Source organism: Phasianus colchicus, chromosome 10 (assembly GCF_987193195.1).
Source record: "Phasianus colchicus chromosome 10, bPhaCol1.hap1.1, whole genome shotgun sequence".
Taxonomy (NCBI): Eukaryota; Metazoa; Chordata; class Aves; order Galliformes; family Phasianidae; genus Phasianus; species Phasianus colchicus.
The window spans coordinates 20,220,799-20,248,348 of record NC_143445.1 but is presented as its reverse complement, the minus strand read 5'-3'; the positions used below and the strand labels follow the sequence as shown (position 1 = coordinate 20,248,348).

At 41.7% G+C, this 27,550-nt stretch overlaps 1 long non-coding RNA gene across 2 annotated transcripts; it reads left to right on the top strand.

Annotated features, from left to right (window-relative positions):
- The first annotated feature begins 246 nt into the window (after nucleotides 1–246).
- Nucleotides 247–25,251, top strand: LOC149916653 (uncharacterized). 2 transcript variants are annotated; one of them, XR_016469752.1, is made up of 6 exons: nucleotides 247–471; nucleotides 13,901–14,026; nucleotides 16,818–16,934; nucleotides 18,081–18,249; nucleotides 20,856–21,065; nucleotides 24,623–25,251. It is a non-coding gene; the product is annotated as an uncharacterized LOC149916653 (long non-coding RNA). The 2 variants fall into 2 exon arrangements; XR_016469751.1 differs by lacking the exon at nucleotides 24,623–25,251 and having other exon boundaries at nucleotides 249–471; nucleotides 20,856–21,856.
- Nucleotides 25,252–27,550: the final 2,299 nt, after the last annotated feature.

Sequence of the window (27,550 nt, the reverse complement as noted above, 5' to 3'; positions counted from 1 at the left end):
CTCTGTTCCCTTGTTATGGGGGATTATTTGATTCACTTACAGGAGCATGCACTACTTTGCTAAATCTTTTTCAGAAGTGTTGCCATGAAATATTTCCTCCAAGAGCAATAAAGGACCCTCAATATTTTTAAGTCTGTCAGAAAGACTTTGCCACAGTATAAAATATAAGTGCCTTCAAGAATAAGCTTCTTGTTAGCTGAAATAGTCCCTCTGTATACATAAACACACAGTGCCCATGCACTCTTTTTTTTTGTGTGAGTGTGAAATTCACAATTTCACTCATATAAAAACAATTTATGGCAATTCCATCAACTGTCATTTAAGGGGGCTAGTTAAGAACAGCAGGATGTGATTAGTCCCACATGGGGAGCTCGTGTTTTATCAAAAGAAACAACAACCAGCTGGTAGAACTACTTACAGCAGGGAAAGGAATGGTGAGAAGAGCTGAGGAGAGCAGTGACCACCAGGAGGGTGAGTACTGGGTATGAAACAAGAAGCTTTTGGATCTACATTGGGTGAGTTCTTTGCTGAGTTCATTTCTGTCAGCTTTGTTTGGTTCCACGCATCCCAATTCAAACTGATAGCAAGTATCTGAGTCAAATAAGTGAATATTTTTGCTAAATGTTGTCTGTCACATCCAGTTACTGCATTTTGCCTTCTTCACCATATGTACTAACATGATGTAGTGGAGCACAACATGATGCAACCTGAGTGATTTAATGTGACATGACAGAAAAATATTGCTGCAGCTTTCAGAATAAACACCTGCTTTTAGTGGTTATTTTCTCTGCTAGAAGCAGTTTCTTAAAATATATTACCTGGATTCTGCTAAAGAATGTTGCACTTCTCTGGTTGTGTGTCTCCATAATTTTCACAACATGGAAATATAAATTATCATTCTTCATTTTTGTTTATTCTATATAGCCATGTTGAGTGTGTTTTTTATTTAATTGCGGGGAAATGAACCAATCCAAACCATGAATGGAGAGATAAATGGACAAAAATGTTGTTATTGTAAGAAAACACTGGTTCTGTTAACAGCAAACTGTGTTTACTTATATGTAGTAATAATAAGAAAAGTTTGGGAAAACTTGTTTTTCCTCTAAAAACTTCCTCAGATTATTGTAGGTGAAAACTGGATAAAGATCATCTCTCCTTGGAGAATGCGGACACAGGAAAGGCAAACATTTAATGTTGATTTTGCATTTGCAAATGTAGGTTTTGTGAATGGGAGCATTTTTAATAAGAAAAGTCAAGGCTTAGGTGAGCCTTCCTAGAATTTTGTTTCATTATCCTTGACCTGACTGACAGCAATACTAGCAGTGGGAAATGAAACTGTTGGCTTAGATATTTTTAAGAAATAAAGTAGTTTATTCCTATTGATTTAATATTCTTTCCTTCCAAAAATTCATCCATCTGGGTGTGAATGCGTGAAAGCTAATTAAATTGGCAACAGTATCTCTGTACCTCTCACGTGGAAAATCTTTGTCTTGAGTTAGAAGAGCTTCACCCTCCAGGGCCTTGATACAGAAGTCATTTCCAAAGCAGAGGGAAAGGGAAGGAAATTCCAGTGACCTTCATCTCATCAGATCACAAAATTCAAAGCAGCTGTTTTAAAGGGAAAAAAAAAAAACAAAAAACGGGTCACCACATTCTCTTGGAAAGGAATAAAACCTTTGCCTTGAGGTCAGGAAGCCTACATCTATTGCTGGGTACCCATAAGGTTTCTACCAGCTGTCCTTCTTGTCCCTTGCCCAGACGAAGACGCTACCTTGAGATACTGATGGCAACTCCAAATGTTGCATTTCCCAGAAGTAGCTCACATGCAGGGCCAGGGTCATGGCTTGGAAAAACAAATGTCTTCGATGTTGCGGGATGGGGAGAAAATAGGGTAATTTCCCCAAATCTGTCCTCACGTGTACTGCTGCAGCAGTACTACAGCTGCAGTACCTGTTGTATCAGCACCTTTGGGACCATTGGTTGGCAGCCAGCCTTAGCTGCACAGCAGGAGCATGGTGCTCAAGTCAGCGTGCACAGCTATGCAGGGATGTGGGCTTGGTAGCACAGGAGATAAATCCTGTAGTTTTTCTAAATGCAAAGCACCTTTGACTTTTGGTAAAAATTAAACACTCGGAAGGTTTGAGTAAAGTAAGTTTTAATTTATAATAAAAACGAGGGCACCGTTGCTGATAATTGTACAAAGCCCCCAGAGAGCTCCATTGCTATGTAATCCCAGCAAGTTGGCAATGTATTTTAATGTATTTATTTGATTATGCATTCATTCTTTCATTCATTCATCTATTCAGTCATTCATTCAGACACTTATTCATTCATCCCTGTCCCTTTGCAGGAAGAGAACATAAGCCAGCAGTGGCAGACTTCTTCACTGTCCTGATTTACAGCCATGGCTCTGAGTTGGTATCGATAAATCACTTTGGTCCTCTTCAATCCAGCCCTATCCCTCATTAATGATTGGGATTTGAAAGAAGGATTAAAAATCATATCAGATCATAGATAGACAGATATGCATATTAGTTGCAGCACTTTAATCAAAATGCTGACTTACTGGATTTCTTTATACTTAAGACCATTCCTATTCGTGTTTCTCTAGGTCTTGCAATTACTGCCACAGTCTCTGACTTTTTATTAACTAGCCCATTGACTTCACTAGCAGAACTGATTGAGGAGGTACCTGGTACCTGCCCAGGTGGATGCAGAGCTCTGCTAAGACTGGCACTCGCATGTCCCTTCATTGCCTCTATTTCATAGAATCATAGAATGGTTTGGGTTGGAAGGGAACTCAAGGATCATCAAGCTCCAACTTGCCTGCCACAGGCAGGGTTGCCAACCTCCACATTTAATACTAGACCAAGCTGCCCAGGGTCCCATCCAACCTGGCCTTGAGCACCTCCAGGGACAGGGCATCCACAACCTCTCTGAGCAAAATTTCATGACTTCTTACCATCTTCTGGCCTTGGGAAATATTTATTTAACAATGCCTTTCTGGAGGGCCACCTCTGGTAGGCAGCTGCTAGATGAGCTGTACCTGGGATTACCTCACCGTTACTCACTCACGTTCCTCCCAGCCTAATCACATGCCTTTTATCTGCTTCTGAGTATGCTTGAACACAGGAGGATGTTCTTTGAAAAGGGACTGAAAAGAAGGAGAGGGCTCATCTTTGAGCTGGTATCACTCGCTTTCTGACAGCTGCAGGAACACTTTTTCTTGCGTATCTCTGAAATACCCTTAATTATTCTTGCAGACAACTTGCAACGTAATTGTGTCCCTAAACTGTTAACCTTGAAAAATATTTGACAATGTACTAACATCTCAGAAACTTGTTATCCCAGGGAATATAATAAACCCATAAATATCCTAGCTTCTCTCAGAAGTCCCAGAATAATTCTTTGTTGTCAGTCTTTTTGTTCCCCTCAATTTTTGTTTTGACCTGGTAGCAGGAGATGCTGGAGCGAAAGAGAGCGTGTTAAAAAGTGTAATAATAATAAAAGCAGTTTGAAAATGTAGTTATGTATCATACATAATACCTCCTACAAAAGGAGATGTTCCTTGTCTGTTTCTCACCGTTTCTGTGCCTTGAGGGCAATGGAGGATGGAGACACTCAATGGCAGTATGGGACAGAGCTGGTCACTAGTAAACAAAACCAACAATGCCGCCATTCAAATGATCTCCCCTGCCACCCCGATGCCCATGTGAGGTTTGCCTGTAGCTGCAAGTGCTGCTTCTTAAATAAACACCTCCTACTTTAAAAGAATTACAATGCCATATAGGCTGACAATGTGCTTAAATGCCATGTTCGCTTTGGCAGAGAAAATGAGAAATTTAAGATACCTGCATTTCTCTGACATCAGTGACCTTATTAAAGTCACAGAAATCCCAGATAACTGAATAAGTTTAATTAAAGTTATTAAAATTTCTTTTATGTCCTTACAAGCTCAGAAGCTCTGTTACGTTCAACATGCTGGCATGGGTGGCTGTTGATAACAGAGATGCTCCTCTTCCAGGCCTGTCTGCTGCTTTTACCATGCAGCCATTTGAAATCGCCAGGAAAAAATAATCATAGGCTTAAAAAAGCTAAAGCAGACAGGCTGTTTCAGATTATTTCAGTACGTGTGTTTGCTATCACAACCAAATGTTCCCGTTAAAATAATAGTCTGATATTTTTTTCTTCCTAAAATCAGGTTACAAACAGAACGATTAGACCGAGGCAAACTCAGAAAGAGGGTTTGGATCTGGGTTCAAATGTGCATTGGAAGTTGTGGAAACCTTTTCATCTGAGGCCTTCTGTATTTTAGTAATAATGGTTTTCCTAAAATTACATGTTCTTTATATATTTCTGTATCAGGGATTAACTATGTAGCTTAGCAGAAAACAGAAAAGGAGATCATTATTTTACAATTTAATTTAGAGGAATTTGAAGGCTGGGGATCAGTAGGGAAAACAAGCACAGCTGCATTTCTTAGTATATTCTAATGGGAAAATTATAATTTCCATGCTGCTGCTCCTTTATTTTCAACACGTTTGTAGGTATTTCTCTCATATTGGGATCCAGCAGCTCAGAACGCTTGAAAAGTGTATGTTTTTCACTAAAGGAACACATTCTTACTTAGTTTGGATTGCCCCTTCAGCTTTTATTTGTACAAAAATGGTATAACCATGCTGCTAAAATGACTTTATTATGTACTTGGGAACTTGTGTCATGTAGACCAAAATCAGTTCTCAACAGATCACAGGTACTTGTAAAACTTGGCCATCCTAGAGATGCTTCACAGCCCAGACCATATTTTGCCCTACAACAAATCTTTGAGGTAGGAAACTGCTTTTGCAGAGAGCTGAAGCTCAGGGGCCAGAAGGCGCTGAGGTCATTCTGGAAATGCTTAGCACAGCAGGGTGGTGAACCAGCATCTTCCAGACCCTGCAAGCTTCAGCCTCCTCTTTGAATACAGCTTTTCTCCCCAGACACAGTGTCCTCTTCAATCCCATCTAATGCCAACAGCCGACACTCTTACATGGCTTAAACTGTTAAACCATCCACCATATTGCAACGCTTACCAGGAAAATAGCAGGGCTGTTGTGTCTACTCTGAGCATTTCCTCACCCGTGGTATTACATTTTGAAATGCTGGATTTCCTCTTTCAGGAGCAGATTTGTGCGACTGGCTCTTTATCACATAATAGAACTCTTAGAGGAGCTGCTTTTTTACCTCTCCCAAGACGTAGCAGAAGACTGAGATGCTAAAAACAGCTTTTCAAAGATTCAAATTAACACTGACAGAGCCTATTTCATCTGGACGTACTACTGGGATCGTAACATGAACCATCGCCAAATATCCGAGAGCTTGTGGGGGGTATTTCTGAAATCTTTTTAGAACGTCAGCCATCTCTAAAATAAGTGCAATTAGTGCTTGATGTCCTCCTGTCTAACTCTGGTACCAGATTTTATCATTTTGACCAAAAATATAATCATCTGATTCAAATGCGTCTATTCCTTACTTGGCTGAATGTTATCTAACACCAGCTCAGTGGTTGCTAGCTGTTCTTTCAGGCTTTTGCTAGATATTTCCAAATACGTTTTAAAGCATGAGATTTGTTTCCAAACGATTAGCAACGACTCTGCAACTTCTTATTTGCTTAATTTTTTTTACTAGTTAAGTCAGCAATTTCATCACTGTTGCAATACCAATCAGAGCAATATGTCTGCTCCAGGAATACCATTGGCTCAGTGATGTGTTGGTCTGTATTGCCAGCTTCTTTCCTAGAGGCTTATTTTTTTTACACAGCATTCTGTTTGTCCTGTGCGTGCCACAGCTGCATATTGAAGCAGCACAGCAAAGGCTTTGGGGATTTCCCAACAATAAAGTTAAAATCTCTTTCCTGGTTAGTATTCAGCAGCACTATACCATTTAGCAGACATTTTCCCTTCTCCCAGTTTTCAACAGAATGCATTTATCGGCATGGAGTAGCAATCAACATGTATTTGCTTGTGTATTTATTTAAGTCAGCTGTGTACTTCCTCGTTATTTGCAATTTTTCCTCCAAAAGTCTTTGCTTTCTGTTTCTCTTTCATGTCAACTCCAGCTCTAGTATATTCTGCAAAATAATATATTCTTCAGACCCCTCAAGTGTGATCTGAGATAGCCTAATTACATAGTAGAACAACTCTTAACGGAGAGCACGGTCTGCTTAAGGAGGGCCAAAAAATGACTATTTTTATTTGTTGGAGAGCCTTTTTTGAGAGGCCAAAGGCTTCAGGCTTCAGAACTGAGAGTTTATATATTTCACCAATACTGAGATTCTCCATCCTGTGAAAGAGATATTTATTCTTAAAGCGGTTGGGTTAAAAAGAGAATAAGTTTCAGCTGTTTCCATTGCCTGTGGTTTTACTGTCAGAACTGGGGTGTTGAATGAACAGTCATAGGAGGACTATGAGGAGTGGAAGCAAAGGCTGCTTGAGAAAGGACTGCAACAACCTCCTGACTTCTCAGGGACAAGATTTCACTTCTGTCAATGATGCAATACATTGTTCTTTCCTATAGTAATGTTTCTCCAGGGTAAAGGAAGAAAAACCACACTATCCTTGAGTAAAGGAATTAAACTTGCTTTATCTTATTAGTTCATATGGAGCTGACTTCATTAGTGACTTTCCACTGTCACATCTTTCTTACTGAAGTCAGTGATTATATTTCCTCTCTAAATCAAGCTTGCAAGTTTCTACATGGTATTGTGGCAAAGTTTCAGAAGCTTTGGGGCACAGTGGTTGGCAGTGTTGGCACGTAAAGAACACATCCTGAAGGCAGGAGCCAAATACCTACAACCCTTCACAAACCATGCACCAAACCCTGCAATGCCTTGGCTGTCCTACGGGCACTTGGGGTGGGACATAGAGGTGAAGATCCAACTTGGACATCTTCCAGAAGAGATGCCTTTCTAACTCTCCAGATAGACCAGTTATGAAGGCTCCCAGGGATGGGAACTGGAAGGAAGAAGGATACAGACAGACTCTATGAGAATAGCCCAAAATTCAGATACAGTTCAGAGAAAACAAGGGAAATTGAAAATTTTGAAACAAACTACCATGTGACAAAATCATTCCTGAAAAGGAGTGAAGAAATCTTGAAGACTTTTCTTTCCAAATCGAAACTCCCATAGTCTTCAAGTGAGACCAGGGACAATCCTTTAGACCTAGTAAAATATATTACTTCTATCAATACTCTTAGTAATTACTATTAATCATTCTCTCATTCTTCTGGAATGACTGAAGACCCAGTCCATGTAGGCATTTGTTTATATTTATGAATTATAGATGTTGTATTATGCATATAACAAATCTTTCCCAGGCAAATGAATTACTGCAACAAGCTACCAGCCCATATCAAACTTGCTTATGTCAACCTTGGCAATGTTCTGTCCTTGCTCTCGAGGACATTCCAAGAGAACAGAGCTCCTGAGTTGGTCCAAAAGGATTAGGAGAGCTGATGGAGTAAAAAGAAATCTCCAAAAAGCTGAGATTTACTGCAGTGGTGTATAGAAAGGAAAGTAAACAAACATGGCTTCATTACACAGCTCACTACACTCAGCAACTGATATGTAGCCCCTATTCCCCAGTCACATACAAATCTCATCACTGATTTCTGTCCAGGAAAGACAATAAAATAAGAATGTATGTTGCCAAAGTGAAGTTTTAAGAGTGATAACTTTAAATTTCTTATTAGGGATAAGGTAAGATTTATGGATGATATACTGATTGATAAATATATTTAGACAGTAAGTATTTTTGGCTTTAGGCTGGAATCAGAAAGCTTGGTGTAAAGAAAGATTTTTTTTTTTAAAGGTTTCGTGAAACAAAAAATAAATCCAACTTATACTTTCAAAGAGCCCTCTGGCTGTATAAAGGATGATGCCAGTGACAGGGAAAAAAAAATTTGCTTATATCTACAATGCTCCATTATTTTCTCATTAACTTGAGTTTTAAAGGAAATCATATTAGTGCCTCCAGAGGATAAGCTATATAAACAAGAGCTACAAATTTATCTGTGCATTAAAATGAATGCTATGGTAACCGGTTTGATTGCTTTGGAGGCAATTTAAAAACCTAAAGGGTGTATTATCTTAAGGTAATCTCACCCTTGGGTCCCTATATATATATATATATATATATCTCATACCTCTAATCTTGTGGGATGGTGCCTGGCTAATAATACCTTAGTCTGGTATGTTCTACTGCAACAGAAATGTGCTTCCTTCAACTTTAAACAACGCGTTGGTTAAGAAAGCTTATTTCCATCACTCCGAGTCGTCAGTTTATTTTTGGAGAAGGTGTAGAGATGTATTTCTTTGGACATTAGAAAAAGTTTCTTTGACAAGAGCTTAGTGCAGCACACGAGTCTTGTTGGAGCATCCCTCGAGGCATCCGGAAAGGGCCAATTTTGTATTGGTGGTGGACATTCAGTGCCCATATATCGGTACCTTATCTGCTGGTTTTTCCAGTCTTAACACAGGACATGCAAATAGTTGTAAACCATCCTGATGCCATTTCTCCTTTGGCCACTTCTTGGATGTGTCTTGCCAAGGTTCCTCCCGACTCAATCCTTCTTTTAAAGTCCCATGCCTGTGAATTTATTGGAGAGATTAGGCTTGTTTTAGACTACATCAATAATTTTCAGGTCTTCATAGCAATCTTCTCCCATTGAAATATCTGTACCTGCTGAGAAATCCCTGTGCATTGACCTGTAGATGGCTGCGGTGGACCAGGGTATGAATACGGGCACTACACAGCGTGTGAATGCAGATGTGGAGAGAGGATCCAATTATTTGCATTGCAGATGATGTACTCGCTGAAAAGCTCACATCCAGTTGTCTGTAAAGCAATTATTTTGGAAGCTGAAGGTATTTTCCATTATTTGGGCCTGAGCCTTTCAGGAGCCTACTGCCTCTTCGAAGAACCTCACATCTTATGCAAGTTGGAGGAAATCAGCACATCAGTGCGTTCACTTCATGTCTTCAATTAGTCAGGGAAGTGGGAACAGCTGGCTTTCCAGTAGTGTGTTTTTCACTCAATCACAGCTCTCCTTATACTCTCTATTGCAACACTATTATTTCCTATTAGTCATTTTGCTACACGAACTACAACACGCTGACACTGTAGCATGATTTACAGATGCAGACAGTGATACCTTATTAGGAGAAAATGACTTTGCTTCTGAATGCCTAAGTCAGCTCCTAAGGGCTGGCAAAGACTCCTCAAGGTCACAGTCAGCTTTGTATGGCACTTATACTGCTCCTGGTGTGAATTGTCTCTGAACATGCCTTCACCTGTCAGCTCCATTGAGATATTTTTGAATGTCATAAACTCCTACATCTTGAGGCCAAGTGTTGAAAGAATCCCTATTATTATCTCTACACTGTCAGCAACAATATCAACAGTTAATAAGTGATGATAGGGATGTAAGTGCCTGGTTCTTGTGTACAGCTTGTCATTTGCAGTCAGATCTAACACAGCTAAAGGAGAATCTGGAGGGAAAAAAAAAAAAAAAACGAAAACATATCTTCTGAGAAATGCCTCTGCAAAATGGCATCCATGTTTAATTCTGCTTCATCTTTTCTTTTCTAACTTTACTGTGCTCTGTTCATATATATATATATTAAAAAAAAAAAAAAGGCAAAAAAGCATGAGACAGTGGTCATGTACATGTGTAATAAGGACTATTTAAATTCCAGCTGGGCAGACTCAAGGAGCTGAGCTCCAGCTGCTAAGGAGCTCTAGCATTGACTTACAGAGCAGAGGGCGATTCAAAATAAGCATTATATACACATGGCCACATCGCTGAACACTGTTATCCCATTATTTGTACTGTGCTTCCTTGTGTTTTGCCTTATGCCTCTTGCTAGGTTGCATAGGTCTGTTAAATATCTTTGGCAGGAAATCTCTTTCTCTTATGTGTACTGTGTATGTTTTGTCTCTTACAACATATTAAACAGCCCATGTAAGAAGAGTTTGTGAAATATTGATACCATACCAGGAATGAAAGTGCAGGGGGAACAGAGAGAATATTACATGATGTGGTGAGGCAGCCCCGCGTTTCAGTGAGATGTTTGGATAAATAGTTCTGTAGAAATCCTGCAGCTTGCTGTATATAAAGTCGATCTCAGGTGTTTTCATGCTCACTGTGGTTATCTTTCCCAGTTTTTCGTTTCTGAGCATAAGCTGATAGCAAAGCTTCTACAAATTATTTAAGTGAGAGGTTCCGCTCTGTTTTTAAATGGGAGACGTGGTTCCTTGTTGTGGTAATTCTTAGGGGCAGGGAGAGCCAGCCTTCCCTGCTTCACGCTGATCTCTTTGCAGCATTCACTGGCCAAGTTTTCAGCAGTTTTTTCAATCAATCATTCCTCTCAGCTGGGAGTCCACGTGGTGCTGGGTTTTGCCACATCAGCTGATTCCACCACCTTGCATATGAACTTACTCCTGCATGTCTTTGGGGCTTTGTAACTCAACATTGCCTCCACTTGATCATGGGTAAATTAGCAAGCAAAGCACAAAGCTGGAGAAGATGCTAATTCTGTGAACAAATGGCAACAGCTAGGTGCAGGCCTCCCAATCCCGAAACAGAGCTTAATTCTGCCTCTTTGCTTTCATTTTTTCTCTGTAGATAAGGGTCAGAGCCCACTGTGTCCTGTAGCCCAGGCTCTGTGTTTTGTGTTGCTTCATCTTTGTATTATCATCTCTTTTCCTTTGACTGAAGTCAAATATCAAACTGAAAATGACATCTTCATCTGTTAGAGCGTGAGTCAGTAAGAAAGAATACCTTTGTGGTTCTTAGGAAATAATTGGGCAATGCTATAGAAGGGCCTCCTGTGAAAACCGTGGTAAAAGGCTTTCAAAGCAGAAAGGGGGAAATTGTTCCACTGGAGCCTTTAAACAGTTATATCTGCAGCCTTCAGGTGAACAAACAGCACGTGGGCAGCAAGGAATAAATCAGGAATTTCTTCATTGCTCTTGTATTGCTCCTGTCCTGAGCTCTACAATTTTGCATACAATTTTGAGCATTTCAAACTTTGAAGTTATTTTTACCCTCTAAGAAGTAGCTTCCACATAAAGAGTGGTTGCTAATGCATTATAAACTAGGATTAGCTTAATTAGGGACTTCACAAGAAAGTAATGACTATTTAAGCCCTGAAAACAAGCTAATTATTTTGTATCACATTGTTGCTAACACTGTCCTCAGTTCTCTGTAGGTGAATGTTCAAAAAGATGTATGGCTAATTAAGAGAGATCCTCCAATCACTTCACCAATTTTTTCACAATACACTAAAATTTCTCTACTATGCAACACTTCCTATGTATATATATTGCTACTCAAGTTAATTGATAGCATGATTCAGTGCTTTCTTTGAGATTACATCATCATCAAAGCCACTGGTAGAGTAGCAGGGGATCCAACAGTGCTTTTACCCGGCTGAATACCCCATTACTTGTACCACATACTTTCCTTATTTTTTAATTTGCTTTCACACAATCCATTCAGAAATGTGAAATAAATTCAGTAGTACCTGAAGGTCTGAAAGAGCATATCTTCCCAATGGTCCTTATCCTGCAAGTCCACTGCACAGCACTGTGCTTGGAACTTATGTTCTACATCAGATGTAGGGAGTGAGAGCCCCGTAAAATCTATGTGCTTAATAATATAATGCAATGTAATGTCATCTTATGGCAGGTTTCTGTAACTGATGTATTTAAAAGCATAGGGAATATCTCACATTTAATTCTCTTGCCTTTCCCCTTTCTGTATATGATAGTTGCCTTTTCTTTAAAAGCATTTTTTTTTCTTTTTTTTTTTTTAGCATCTTCTGTTCTTACTTTTCCTATTCAATGTTTTTTGTTGTTATGCTGCCTCACTTTATCTGTTCTTTTCATTCCTTCAGCAGTTTTCACATGCATTCATATGCATCTTGTATTCCAAGATCTCACTGATGTATTTGCAATTAATGACTCAATTCATCCTGACACACAAACTCTTACAAAGTGATGATAAGAGGTTCCTGATGAGATAGCTGATTTCCATAAAAGAGCACTGGAACTGGGGTGGACAAACTCAGTTCTACTTCTATCAGGCACACTGTCTCTGGTTCATCTTACATTTCCCATGATGTTAGTTGATCCAAATCTCTGCAGTCCCACCTTCAAAACAAAGGATATTGTGATACATGTAGAGGGATATGATATGAAAGTATGTGATGTCAATAAACGTAAATACATCTATCTTAAATGGAACAATGCAGACATAAGCAGTCTGTGCCAACCAAATGGCTGACAGAAGATGATTATGCCATTATTAAGCATCTAAGCATCTTCTACTGCGAGGTACCGTCAATTCAAAACCATTAAGCTTCATTAGAGAGCTGGTGCTTTTAAAAGAGCCCCTCTGAATGTCCCAGTTGAAGGCCCCTTCAATAAGGACTGATAGTCTTGCAGCTCAGCTGCATACTCGCTCAGGCTTTTATTCCATCTTGAATTTCCCAGGGTGTCATCTTATCTAATCACTGCTTGGCAATGCTGGCTCCAGAAGAAATCTCCCATAGAAAATGAGAGTTCATGAGTCTGTCTCCTGCCTGAAAATACTGATGAATAGTAGCATGTTGCAGTCAGCTCACTGGGAAAGGCAGAAGGCTCTGAAGGAGCAGAAATCTGTCTCTTAGCTTAATTTTGTGTCGGGGCTTCTTTGGGTCTCAACTATCCCAAGCCCTTGAAGAGATATTAAGGGGGAAGTTGCAAAGAAATCGTTTTTCTTTCCCAGAACAACAGCCAGGCAGCAGTTACACCTGTGTGCAAGCAGCTGCCTGACAGTCCAAGCTTTTCCTTCTGCCATTCCCATGCCATTGCCATTTATTACTGTCATAACTTGATGCTTATTAATTTGGTCTTCAATATCTTGATCATAAAACAAATCTCAGCCTGCATTTATGATCAGCTTAATCATCACCTTCCCATAAGCTGAGCTCTATGAATGGGGCAGCCCTGGCAGCTCACCTTGGCTCCAGCCCCTTCTCCTGAGCCTCAGGCTGATGAAACAATTAGTTTTTTTATATCTCTTATTGACATTGTGATCCCAGGAGTATGGTTTGAGTTAAATATTTGCTTATTATAATTGCATGTTCCACATGCTAGAAGCAATTTCTGTGTTATATTACTGGTACAACACTCTGCACTGTGGAACTCTCCCTAATAAGGAATGAAACTCAATCAGACCAGAGTTATTCATGTGAATGACTAACGTTGCTTGATATCATCTGTAATGCAATAAACGGAGTGTTTGCTACAATGCTGTTACATCAGGGATGAGCATAACCTATCTGTTATCCATCACTTCAATCACAGAAATGTTGTGACCGGATTTAATTACATCTTAGGGTTTTTCCAAATTACAGCTTAAAAAAATCATCAGTTTAAATGTCTTTTTTTACAAAGCTGTGAATGTCACCAAGAAAGTTTGCTCACACTGCCTTTCCATCACAAGCAGCAGCAATGCTGGCTGCAGAACACGACCTCTCAAAACAATACTATGTATTATGGATAGTATTGCATCTCTTATCCAAAAAGGAATTTATAAAAATAAAAGCATTTCCAAGTTAAATACATGAAACGTTCCTCATGGGAGGTTTTTCAAAAATGTAGCATTTGGGGGAATGCCCATAATTGCTCTATTACACATTCTTATGCTTGGAAAACTGATTTCTGAATCTGAAAATGAATTTATCTGGGCTTTTTTCAGCAGTAAGGATAGGCAGGATGACAGGATGATAGGCTTTTGACGACAGGAAATAACTTTACCCATAAGTAACTTCTAGGTCTCTAAAGGTCACTGAGAAAAAGCCTTTACCTTAAAGCACGACTGCACCCCGGCCAAGGGGACAACGTGACACACAAAGGAGGTGACCCTGCAGTGCGACAGATCTGAATGCATGGAGTACAGATGGAGCATCTCCGAGGGATGTGGTCTGAGGAATCACAAGGTGAGCCAGAGTGGGCTGTTTTCGGCCTTGGAGTAATGTAAAGAGAGCATACTGCAGTCTTATGGGAGGGGGAAAAAGATGAGAGAAGAATAAGTGAAAACAGGTCACGTCCTCTGGCCCCAGAGGAGGAGTAGGAATAGCATGGGTAGTACTGAGAGCACCTGAAGAAAGGACAGAGAACTTATTGTGTGAAGGAATTACTTTAAAGGAAATCCTCTCTTCTCATCAGCAGAAAGACTCTGTGTGTGCAGCCACCCCAGGGATCCAAGGGAAACTGTGTGAGATGGATGGGGCTGGTGGTCCCAGGCACATCCACCTCCAGGCAAGAGGAGGGGGCTGTGCCCCAGCCCATTGTGCTCCTCAGGATGCTTTGATAGCACAAAAGAGATTTCACGGGTGATAAAAAGAGTTATGGCAGTATAAGCCCGACATCAGTTTGGGTATTAGGAAACATTTCTTCTCCAAAAGAGCAGTGATGCAATGGCACAGCTGCCCAGAGAGTGGTGGGGTCACCATCCCTGGGGGTGCTCCAGAACCATGGGGATGTGGCACTGAGGGACGTGGGAAGTGGGCATGGTGGAGTGGGCTGGGGTTGTGCTTACGGATCAGAGAGGTCTGTCCCAGCCTTCATGTGCCTGTGATTCTTTGACCTAGAAGCCATAAATAGGACTGGTCAGGTATGGGAAATGTTTCAGGTGTTACGAGTTAATGCCAGTATGTCTGAAATATCCGAAGGATTTACCAGAAGGTTTCTAACTTGTTTCGTGAAAGGCTTTTTAACTAGTTAGCGTTTCCTCCTTGAGACACTGTGGCTCCTTCTAAACTGATTTTCAGAGAGAATGTATTGATCTTATTTCTATTTCTTTATTAAGTTCTCTTAGGCACATTCAAAACAGAAAAAATATATATATTAATTTACTGTCTCCTGCTTCTATTGACAGCTTATAAGAATTGAAATCCAGCTAGGTTGCTTTGCTGAACTGTGTCTTTCTAGATTTGCATGACCTCTGCCCTCCCTCTTTCAAATCTCCAGTTTGGCTGATGATCTTTCAAGTCAGTGAAGATAATCCCACAGCAGATTTTGGGATTCTCACAGAAAATGTTAAGGTTTTTTCTTAAATCTTCAAAAAATTATACCCAAAGTCATGGACTTTTTAAGAAGTTTTAAAAGCGATTGAAAAAAAACAGCTATTGACAACCAGCAGGATTCACGCTATGTTTGCTTACAGTTTTGTTTTATGCATATATAGACCTTAAAACTCATTTATTCACATTAGTGACACGAATAACCAAGGGCACGATTTATAATGATTTGTCATCCAGGATTAGATTTTAAAAAGTTTAATTACTTTTTCATTAACCACAGTTAATGATGGCCTTGTTAACCATCCTAAGGTGACGCCAAGAGCTATTAGCTGTATTAAGGGCCAGTTGAGAGAAAATTACTGCTTTTATAATCCCTAGAATGAGTTAGAATGTTTTCCTCCTTTGAGAAAACAATATTAAGGTATTTAGATGTATTAAAATCTACCCAGAAGACAGGCTTTGAGGAAAACTGGTTGTGTAATAAAAATAACTAAGTTTTGCACCACTCACAGTCGGACCCAACTCACTGAAGATTATTCTGAAGAATCATAGAATGGCTTGGGTTGGAAGAGACCTCAAGGATCATGAAGTCCCAATACCCCTGCTGCAGGCAGGGCCATCAACCTCCACATTTAATACTTGACTGGGCTGCTCAGGGCCCCATCCAACCTGGCCTTGAACACCTCTGGGGACGGGGCATCCACAGCCTCTCTGGGCAGCTGTTCCAGCACCTCACCACTCTCTTGGTAAAGAACTTCCCCCTGACATCCAACCTAAATCTTCCCTCCTTCATCTTAAAACCATTTCCCTTGTCCTGCCATTATCTACCCTTTCAAAGAGTTGAAGAAATTGATCTTGTGAAAGGAGCAATCTACAGAGGGTAACTACATGGAGGAACTTTAAAATCAAAAACAAAACACACCAGAAAAAAAAAAGATGTTAAGGAGGAAATAGAAATGATTTTTATTTTTTTTTTTCCCTAGAAAATCATTTCCTTCTCATTTCCAGAAAAGGGGATTAACATTAAAGATAAAATCAAAATATTCAGAAATAATTGTCTAGATATAAAGTGCCACAAGATGTCTATTTTGGACAAGTGGGATGGACAGGACTATTGAAATCGGTGAGAAATGGGACTGCTCATTAACTCTACACCCTCAAGTGTTGTAGCTGTGGATGGAAACAGGAATTTGGGAACTTAACTTTTAGCCCCTGTTTTGTTAAATTTTGACCACAATCTTCATTTAATGTAAACCAGACTCTGGGCAGCCTGGTCTGGTGGTTGGCAACCCTGCACATAGCAGGGGGGTTAAAACTAGATGATCACTGTGGTCCTTTTTAATCCAGGCCATTCTATGATTCTATAGTGAACAAAGTGAAATTGTGTAACTGCTATGTAAAAATGAAAGTATTGTTTCATTAGGAAAAGGAATTAATTCAGTCTCATTCTAAACCGCGACATAATTTCAACATCTGTCCGAAGTATCCGTGGGAAAAGCCATTTTCCGTGGATTAAAACATTTTAGTTTAGCTTCCTTCTATTTATTTTTTTAATATCATCATAACATACATAATGCAACCCTAATCTGTTAGAAACTCAAACTGAATGTTGTTTCAAAAAGTAAATGTTAAAAAAATATATTAGAAATACTTTTTTATGTTATGCAACCCTTTAACCTCTTTTTTTTCTTAAATGAAATTGTAGTGAAGTTGATGCAAACTTGACTCAACACCAAGCACTTCCATCCGAACTTCAACGGAAATTCCGAGCAAAGCAGGTTGGATGACAGGCACACCAGCACCCACCTTGAGAAGAGCAATTGTGAGTGTGGGGAACCTTTTAACACAGAAAATAACTGTGGAAAAATGAAGATAAGTAGCAAAAACTGGATGCATGGTGGCATTTTTGTTGATAGGAATTTCTCTGCATAAGGATGCCCTATATGCATGCTGGCAGGTCAGTGCAACACACAGGGAGGGGGGGGAAGGGTGCACCACAGGACATTTCCCCATCCAAATCTGTTCTGGAAGGGCAATATTTTACTGAAAGAGAGAACATGCACTTTGCAAGTGCAAAGAGAAGCGTAAGACCCTCTAAATGTCTGGCCCCAGGCAATCTGTTTCCTTTCATAGGGCTGCTCTTGAAGCAGGTCTGCAAGGACTTACCGCTTCCATCTGTGCCACAGAGAGGAGGGCACCATTCTCACCCCAGTTCCATACAGACATCCCAGAATTGACGACAGCTGTCACAGCCCCATAGCAGAATATTCCTGCATGTCTCAGCAAGCTTCCCAAGCTGCACACATGGGGACGTGCAGCCACACACACACCCTGCACAGACGGCCCCTGGGAACCCAACTGTGAGCTCTCCTTGTTGGAAAATGGAGAACCTTCCTCCATTTCAGCAGCTCCTCTACCAAATCGCACCGCAAAGAAGACAGCAGGGAGATTCACACATGTTCATTCTGGGGCACCCAACACAAAAAAAAGTCATGGAATTGTTGGAGAGGACCCAGAGGAGGGCCACAAAGATGATCAAAGGGCTGGAGCACCTCCCCTATGGGGACAGGCTAAGAGAGCTTGCGCTCTTCAGCGTGGAGAAGAGAAGGCTACAGGGGGACCTTATAGCAGCCTTCCAGAACCTGAAGAGGGCCTACAGGAAAGATAGGGAGGCACTTTTATAAGAGCAGGTAATGACAGGTTGAGGGGAAACAGTTTTAAACTGGAAGTGGGTATACTGAGGCTAGATATCAAGAAGAAATTCTTTACCATGAGGGTGGTGAGACACTGAAACATGTTGCCCAGTGAGGCTGTGGATTACACCTCCCCAGAGGTATTCAAACCCAGGCTGGATGGGGCTGTGAGCAACCTGGTATAGAGGAAGGTGTTCCTGCTTATAGCAGAGGAGTTGGAACTAGGTGATCTTGGATGTCTCTTCCAACCCAAACCATTCTATGATTCTCTCCAGATGCATGTTGGTGGCAGAGTATAAGTGCTACACATCCCCTTCCAGCAGCACCTGGAGACACTTCCAGAAGGATCTGCCTGGACACAACGTGCTGTTTGACCAAACCTTCTTGTTGTAAAGCGAAGTACTAAAGCAAGCCAAATTCATGGAAGGAGAAGCACTTACTTAGGTAAGGTTTCTTGATACAAATAATTAAGCCGACTTCACTTATGTGATTCTAAGATTTTTACCTAAATTATTAGTACTTTTAAATTCTACCACAATGAATGAGTATATTCCTCTACCTTCACTTTGATTTTTTTATCTGATAAAATCAATCTATATGTTTGATCAATATAAAAACAAATATTTGAGCATAGGAAATACATCGTTTGCTCCTTATAGCGTTTCAGTGCATGATTACTTTTATGTTCATGTCACTGTGCTGAAGACAAAGCATGGAAGGAGCAGAAGCAAAGGTGCACCGTTACCACAATCCTGCCTCACCTTCTCTGGGCTGACATGACAGCTTTAATCACACTCCTTTCAGGCTGTGCTTTGGCAGTAGAGGTATTGATAAGACTATGCAATAGGAGAGCAGTCTCAGTGATCTGTCTTATGAAAATTACAGGCTTTTGTTCCTCCTCTTAGCAATAGTAGGTGTCTGTCTATCATTCGTTAATCAGTCCTTGCTGGATACTAGAGTGGAAAGAAGGAAGGCACAGATTTCGCAGCTAGGCAGAAATGTGGGGAAAGAAGTGTAGCTGCAGCCTTCTGGGTACACTGTGTGCTCTCACAGAGTTGGGAGGGGAATGTAGGGCAAACCGTCTGCAGGAGCCACGGGTCTCAGCTCTGCAGGTACCTTCCAGGTTACTTTTTCCAAATTTCCTCCTATCTGTGCAAACCACAGCTTATACAATCCAGTGTGAGGTACTTCCACTGCAGAATAGTGAAGTCCCACATCTCAAAAACAAAACAAAACAAAAACAACAAACAGGAATTTGGCTTTTCAAAAAAGAAATTGCTCAGGTTCTGGTGAGAATAAATGGTGAGAATCAGGTTCCAATGGAGTAGGGTGCAGTCCAACATAGGCTGGGCTGAAGCCTCACTTCTACCCCAGTTCAGGGAAGATAAGGACACTGCACTAAGCCTTAGCAATTACTAGAGTGCACAGATGTTGGACACAAACTAGTACAATATCCTTAGGGAGTAAAATTGTAATTTTATGACCTATAAACCACAAAAAGAAGCAAAATTGGAGCCAATCACAGATGAAGATGCAGGAGAAAATGTGCCCTGCTAAGCCCCCTGCTTAATGTGCTGTATGCATATTCCAAACCAGTAGACTAAATTTAGCATCCTTGCCAAAATGACAGCAATGAGACTGGGAATGTGTCCCCCGGTGCTGGTACCATCACGTTTGGCAGTGTTGTGCTCACTCAACCCACTGGTTGTTCTGCCTAGGGCTCATGTTGAGAATAAGGCACAGTGTGCTGTGTCCAGCACCTCCCAGAGCACATCATGTGAAGAATGGGAAGAAAAACCCCAGCAGCAACACTAGCGCTGCCTTGGGAATTTGTCATGGTGACACTGCTAGTACTGAGAGTCCTACACTGTAATGATTGGTTTACAATAAAAATTACTCTGAATGCTGGATCAGAAAAAGGATGGTTCAGTCCATCAAATCACTGTCAGCTGCAAATTAGGTTGCCCATCCCTAGGCAATGGAGAATATAATTGGCTTTGTCCATTTCTGGTTTTATTTTTATCTCTTCTGTTAAAGTCAGACTCTTTCCTTGCTCACACTGGTGCAAGCAGAGAAAAAGCCCTTGGTGCAGGAAGGCTCTTTCACTCCTAACACTGAGAATAAATGGGACAAGTGAGCCCTTTTTTCAAAAATTAGCCAAGGAGTCTTTGGGAAACTGCCTTCTCTTGGAGCAAGGTTACGTTAGTGGAAGAAAGAAAGAACAGATAGAGAATTTAGCAAAGGGGCTGCTAGGAGGAGCCTTATGCTGAGACAACCCTTCCACCACCAATGGTCCATGCTCTGGTTTGGTCCCCAGGGTTACATGGGAGGCAGAAATCTCTTCTAATCCTGCATGGCTCACATTTACTTTAAAACCTGCTGTAGTTTGCTGGACATGGGATAGAAATACACACATCTAATGCCTTCCATCCTTCACCAAGGCTGTTCATTTTGACACTGTCAGTTGTAAGGCAAATTTCTTGCAGCGTGATGTCTTTTATCACTGTACATAGAATATGTATGTTCTATGATAACACAAGATGAGGTTCTGAAGTAGTGTTGGAATGAGACATCATGGGCTTTCTAGGCTTTCCTGGGAGCCTATGAGCAACCTGAAACCAATGGTATGTCCAAATGGTCAGGGTGTGCTGCTCTTGTTGCCAGAAGCACCAGAGCTGCAATGGAAGCAGTTTCCATCCCCATCATGTTGAGAGACAACTGTCAGATAGTCAGTCAGAGGTCTCCTTCATATTCACTGATGTTAGTATTCAGCTGTCTATAAACTCCAGATATCTTTCTCTATTCCTCCTTGTGCACAGATTAGAAGACTATGCCCTTCCCTGGATAGCAGAATGTTTTTAACACATTCTCCTGACACTGCGGGGTGTGGTGAGACTCAGAAAAGGAGAAAATCCACTGAAAAAGAAGTTAATATAGTTGATTAAGTAGGAGCGGGGAACAAACTCTATCATTTAACCCACCTGCAATCTTAGCCTGGAGAATTTGCCACTCTCCTCACTTGACTTTCTCTTTGTCTCATCTAACTTTAGTGCAATTTAGCAGTCACCTGTGTACCTGGGAAATCTGCTTGGTGCTAAAGGTTTGCCTGAGCCCTGGTTCTGTGAGGATAAATGAGGACGTGTGTTGGGCAAGAGCAGCAGGGGGCAGCCAGATCTGTGCTTAGCTAACCCTCATCCCACCCAGTGCACAAGAAACGTATCTGTGAAGAACTACTCATACAGCTGTGTTTATCAGCAAAGGTCAGTAACTGAGGGGAAAGACTGGCGACCTATAAGGAATTATTGTGCTCCTACTCCTGTCCTGTTTGCTCCACCTTTGCACGTGTGCGTGGATGGCAGGGAGGATGCCTCAGAGCTGCAACAGCCAGGAGCTTCAACCTGAAGCTTCAAGCAAAAGACAGGAGGGAAAAAATCCAGAAAGCGGGATACAGTGATGATGGAGGCTGTCTGAGAAATAGAGCAGGTTTAATGGTTTATTATAGCACTATGATTATTGTTACGACTATTATTAATGTCACTGCTGTAATTACGATCGTTGTCATTAACGATGGGTTCCTGGAGGTTCCACTGCCGCGGCTGCGCGGTCGGAGCGCGCCCCCTGGGGGACCCGCGGGGACGCGCACTGCCATCGCCGGTGCGGAGCGGGGATGCGCCCGGCAACCCCTGGCTGGTCCTCCCAGCCATGCATTCAAAGGGCTTTCATTGCTATCCCGGCTTTATTCTCCTGGAGAAAAAGGCGAATAAATAAAACAATTTCGGCAGCAAAGCCTGATAGACAAGTAAAGTGAAGAAATAAAAAGGGGGGACACTCAGCTTGAGGGCATTGTGCTTCCACCGTGCTCCGGTTGGGTTGGAGAACCCAGAGCATCAGTGTCCCCTACAGCTGGCTAAGCAGCTTGCCCTGAAACGTGTGGATCAGTCGTAGAATGGCAGGAGACAAAAGGTTAATTGTTACTGGAGAAATAAATGTATGCTTTTGTAAAGTTCCCTACACCTGGGCTGTGCTGTACAGGACTTTACTCAGTTTGAAGAGCTCTATCACAAGATTTGAAACATCTCCCCTCTGCTCTAAATTGCAGCATGAAAATCAAAGCAAATCCTTTTACCTTTCTCTTTAATTGAATGCAGCTGCCTCCTTCTACACTGCCTCGCAGTCACTTACAGATATGCAAAGAGAGGAGGAAAAAATGTTGCCATCTGCACTGCACACCAGAAAATCAACGTATGTGTGCTCGTAGGTTTTCAGCAGTTTTACTGTTGTGCTGGTACATGTTTTAACCCGGTGTAATGCTATATTTCAGTTGTAATAAAAAAATAGGACCTGTGTGGTCAGGGATAACCCTGAGGTTTCAGCAATGCAGCCCAGCAGCAAAATTGTTCTAACAGGGAGACACCAGGGCCTTGTTCATCCTGTGTTGGACCTAGGAAAGCCCTGAAGTTTGGGAGCCTCCATAGCAGCTCTGCAAGGCTAGCCCCAAACTGCTTCAGGACAATCAGATTCCTCTCAACAACAACCTCTTAAATGGCCCAGATTAACATTACACCCTGAGCAGCATCACTTAAGGATGTAATAATATCATTTCTAAAAGTTCAAGAAGCAAGAAGGCAAAAAGAAGGCTTTGTGCTGAGATGCAAAGAGAATCCCTGGGCTGGAGGCTCCCCTGGCTTGGCAGGATGGGATGCACCCTTACCACTAGTTGGGTGAGAATTTGGGGCCTTCTGTAGTGAGATCCCAAAGGTTGGATCTTCTTTTATAGCTTATTTTGGAAACAAACAACAACAACAACAAAAACCATGAAAACCACCTGTTCAAATTAATAACTCGGCAATGTCATGAATTCATCACATGTTGCTGAGCTTGGAGTATGAAGAGAGACAACCAGAAGTGTGTTCACACACATTGGTCACCAGCCTGGAACTTGCTGTCTGTAATATGATGTTCGTGCAGTATCCAACACGGAGGGAATCCTTGGCACTCCCACAGTGTAAATTATTATTATTAATCCTTATGTGAGACGACTTCCACAGGCACTGTGACCTCTGTGGGAAAGTGCAGCAGCTTGCTGGGTGGAGAACACACTTGCTGTGAACCTATTTTCAATGTGGGTTGTTTGGTTGTTTTTGGTTTTGTTTTTTTTTTCCTAAGAGGGTTAACGCAGTAGAACATAATTAGCCTTGTATTTTCATGGGCTCATTGTGTATTTAGCAGGATGTATTAATGTCACCTTGGTTGCAGCCCTTGCAGTGTTGCTCAGGGCTGTCCCTTTGCTCAGCACGGAGGGGAGGACAGCTCAGACAGAGCTGCTATGAGAATGCATTTGGTTTATAACAGCTTGATTGCTGCTGACCACCCGGAGGACAGGTGTGACACGTATTTATGGGCCTGATTTTAAACCTGTATGCGTTCATTTCATTTCTGATTCCCTTCCATGTTTTACGTTGACAGTTCCGTAGTGGTGTTCTGGCCATAAAACTTTCCCAGTGGGATGTGCAGCTCATTACGTGGTGTGCAGGCGCTGCGAGCCCCACGAGCTGATGAACTAGACACAAATTATTCATTGGATTTTAAGCCTAGTTAAATCAACAGCTAAAAGGAAGCTCCTCGCCCTCTCTGAAACTGCTGCTGTTTAAAGCTACAAAAGTGGCTGGGAGATGCTGAGTAGTATGGTTATGGATTTTACATTACACCACAGTTCTGTCCTTCTTATGAGCTATGGTTTGTCTCTGTATTCAGGAATAACAATTCTCAGCGCTGTTTGTAGGTGTTATCATAGCAAGATTTTTCCTAAAATTCCAGCTTCAGGCAACCACCCAAGAAGATGCTGCTGGTGCCTAGATCACCAACTGGAGATAGACGGATGGTGCAGGAAAACAGAAAACAAATGGAAAATCAAATCCTAAACACAGAAACCTTGATAGTACGAGGGGGGGATGGTTTAAAACTGAGACAGAGGAGGTTTAGGTTAGATTAGGAGGAAGTTTTTCACCCAGAGGGTAGTGATGCACTGGAACAGGTTGCCCAAGGAGGTTGTGGATGCCCTGTCCCTGGAGGCATTCAAGACCAGGCTGGATGTGGCTCTGGGCAGCCTGGTCTGCTGGTTGGTGACCCTGCACATAGCAGGGGGTTGAAACTAGATGATCATTGTGGTCCTTTTCAACCCAGGTCATTCTATGATTCTATGAAATGTTAAAGAGAGATGAAACCATCCTCACAGGTTGGGCTTTCTTGACCTATGATCCTTCTCACACATCTACATTAATGACTGTCTGGAAGTAGTGATCAAAAAGGTTGGTTCCCTGTTCCTTGAGAAAGAAATTCAGTGTTAGATAAAAGGTTAAATGGAGAAGACCTATTGTGGTGTGAATGTGCTAAAAGTGAAAAGATGATGTTTGCCTCATTTTCTTTTCTCTTGTACAACATAATGCTGCTTAAATTAGGACAAGGAAACGGGGAACTACTGCGCACAAGGGATAGCCACACCATTCCATTTGGATGTCCATTTCCATTGCAAAAACTCCATTTCCAGAAAGGCAGCAGCATCCTTCTCTGGGATGGGAAGGCCAGACAATGTCCCCCCAGCATTCAGCTTGGAGCTGAGAGCTGAGCTGCACTCAGGGTACTTCTGCTGGTTCCGTCTCTCTCAATTTAATAACATCAGTGTGATAAAAATAATATCTTAAGAGCATGCTAATGTGTTAATGCATCCTGTGCTAGTAGCCCAAGTATTATGGCTTGTGGTTTTTACATATTAGAAAAGGTCCAAGCGTTTAAGATCAGGCTCTTTTGACATTTGTAGACTTCCATTAGTGCACAGCCTCCATTACACCTAACTGAAACCAAAGCGAGTCAGCTCATCTTGGACTTCATAGCAGAGCCCAGTGAGGATGAAAGATCACCTCTTGTTAACAGCAAGGGGGTACTAGAAGACTGGTGTCAGCAGCAGCAAAAAGTAAGGAGAGCGAGGCGTGCAGGAGCAGAGCAGACATCCTTCTCACCATCTCTTCCACGACTGTTGAACTGCTTCCTCTAAGAGATTAAGAAGACGATCCATTCTGCTGCCTCCCAGCTGAGAGATAAGGTCTATCTCTGCATCCAACTGTCCTCGCTGGGGAAAAGCAAGGAGCAGTGCTGACAGGAGTGCAGCAACGGAGGAGAGGGGGAGAGCAGCAAACAGCAAATGGAAAATTCTGGCACTGCGGGGCTGAGTGAGAGTGTCACTGCTGACATCACTAAAAGTAGGATCAAACCTGATCTAAAAAGCAATTTGGAATATGAGCTTTTCTTTCCAAATGAGCGGTAAGTGCCTTCCTTCACACAGAATCCGGTGCAGTAATAGTGGCTTCTATTACACTTTAAATTGATTGGCTTTATGGCCCAGAACTGGGGAATTGCCCTAGCCTGATCTCGGAGGGCTCATGTTTCTAATTCTGGCAACTCTAAATCCGGATGCCCTGAAAATCCATGCTGTTGCTTACAGTGTGTGCTGTTATCTTCATTTTCACGTGTCCGGGCAAAATAAAGGAGCTGGGATGCACAGAAGATTGGCCAAAAGGTGAAAAGGAAACCACGAAAGCAAGCTAGCGAGTGCAAAAGGAAATGTTTACATGCAGTGTGCATCCATGTAAAAATAATCCCGAATGATTATTCTGGAATACACAGAATCAGAGAACTGCTTGGGTTGGAAAGAACATCAGTGATCACCCAGTTCCAACCGCATGCTGCAGGCTTTTTGACAACTGCTAGAACAAGGAGGGTCCCAACCAGCCTGGTCATGAATGTCTCCTTTGTTTTTGCATTATCCATGATTTTTTTGTATGAAAGTGAGGTAGCATCACTGTGTCCTTCCATTGGAGTCTTAAGGACATGGATGGAGACATGCAGACACCACGCTTCTGACCCACACTGCAGCCCTCTGCAGCCCCATTTAGGACATCAGAACTTGTATTTGTGCCACCAGGTTAAAAAATAACCCCACTGAAAAGACAAGCTTAACAATATGCACAGGAAGGAAAGAGCAGCTGATGGGCTGCACAGTGACTTGGAGGAGCTCCCACCCTGTGCTGGAGCAGAGCTCATAACTCTGGCTCACACGGAGGACGCGCCCTGGGGGAATTATTCTACCTTTGATCCACACACGAAATCCTGGCTGCTGTCAGAGGAGCCGTGCATGCCTAACCATAGCTGTACATCATCCTAATAAAGGCCAAAGAGAAGCTCATATATAAACGGAGTGCGAAGTTTTTTGACACTGGCTCTAATAAATATCAGCACGCTTGGAAAAAAAAAAAAATAATGTGGGCTTACGTGTCTGAGGTGGGAAAATAGCTGTAGCCGTGCCTGATTGACTGGAAAGAAATATTTAAGGCCGTTGAATCATTAGATAAAAACTGATCTTGAAATGTCAGGATCTGGTGAGGATAACAGAACTGTCAATTTTGTCCATGAAAATCTCCCTTTTCTTTTGCCCACTTTTCTCTTTTATTTTTAATAACAACCCGTTGGAAATAGTGCACTCATGGCTTGCTGGTATTTGCTGTTCTATTTTAATACTATCCAGTAGTTCTTTCATCCTTTCCTTTTAATATTTACTCATAGAATTGAATGCTGGGCAAAATTTATCTGCTGAAAAAAATTCCCAAGAGTGAAAACCAATTACATGTACGTTGTTAGTGAGGGCATGGCTGGGGCTTCTGTCCAACCCAAGTGTCTTTCCATTGAGCTTACAGCTTACAGTCCAGAACTTTGGTATTAGTAGTATAATGTGAATGTTTTGCTCTGTGCACCATTGTTTCTTAACTTTGTGTAAAGATGATATTCTGTATGCATCTGTTACAGTGAGTCTGGCCTTGGAAACATCAACTGCTATTCCACAGGATAATACATAGCTGGTAATGAGGTGGCTAATAGTAAAAACTGTGGCTGGGAGCAGCAGTTGAACATAAGAGGCTCTCCAGCCTGAAGGATTCCAGCTGGAAAAGGACAGTTTAAAATTCTCATATTTCCTCCACATTCAACAACCGCTTCTGCAGCTCAAATGATCCGTCCTGGCTATTCCTATATGGCTTGTCACATTCTTTGCAGAGAGAAGGAAGCCAGCCTTCAACTGAGCAGTTCATAGTGGGCTGAGGGTGACCTGAGGCCTTCTGCAGCCCCTCTTGTATCGGGGACAGGGACAGAGCTTTGGCTGAGCCCAACTTCACAGAGGGTAGTGGAACCCTGTGCTGACAGTGGGGCACAGGACAGCTGTGTCATAGCCCCTCTGGCCATGGAGCTGAGCTACTGGCATGATAGAGAGGATGGCTCCCCCAAAAAACTGGGACAACGTGATGCAGATTTCAATGGAACTCTCACCCTCCAAACGAGGTCTGCAGGGAAATTCCACTGATTATTTTCTTTCTCTGACTCTGTTTGATAGATGAACTAAGTAGGAGAGAGTGAAGAGGAGAAGCTAAGCCTCATAAGCTGCTCCACTGACTGCTGTGGGTCTCCATTCTGATTTCCCACTCAATGTTTTCAAAGACACAAATACTGCTCAATTTAAACACATAATACACAAAGCCAAGAACTTCTTTTGACAGGTTGTCTTAAAAAAAAAAAGAAAAAAGAAAAAAAAAAAGAAAGAAAGAAAGAAAAAAAGAAAAAAAGAGAAGGGGGATTCTCAATTTTAACTACATTTATCTTAACACATTACACACATGGAAATCCCATGGGGACAAAAGAGGGG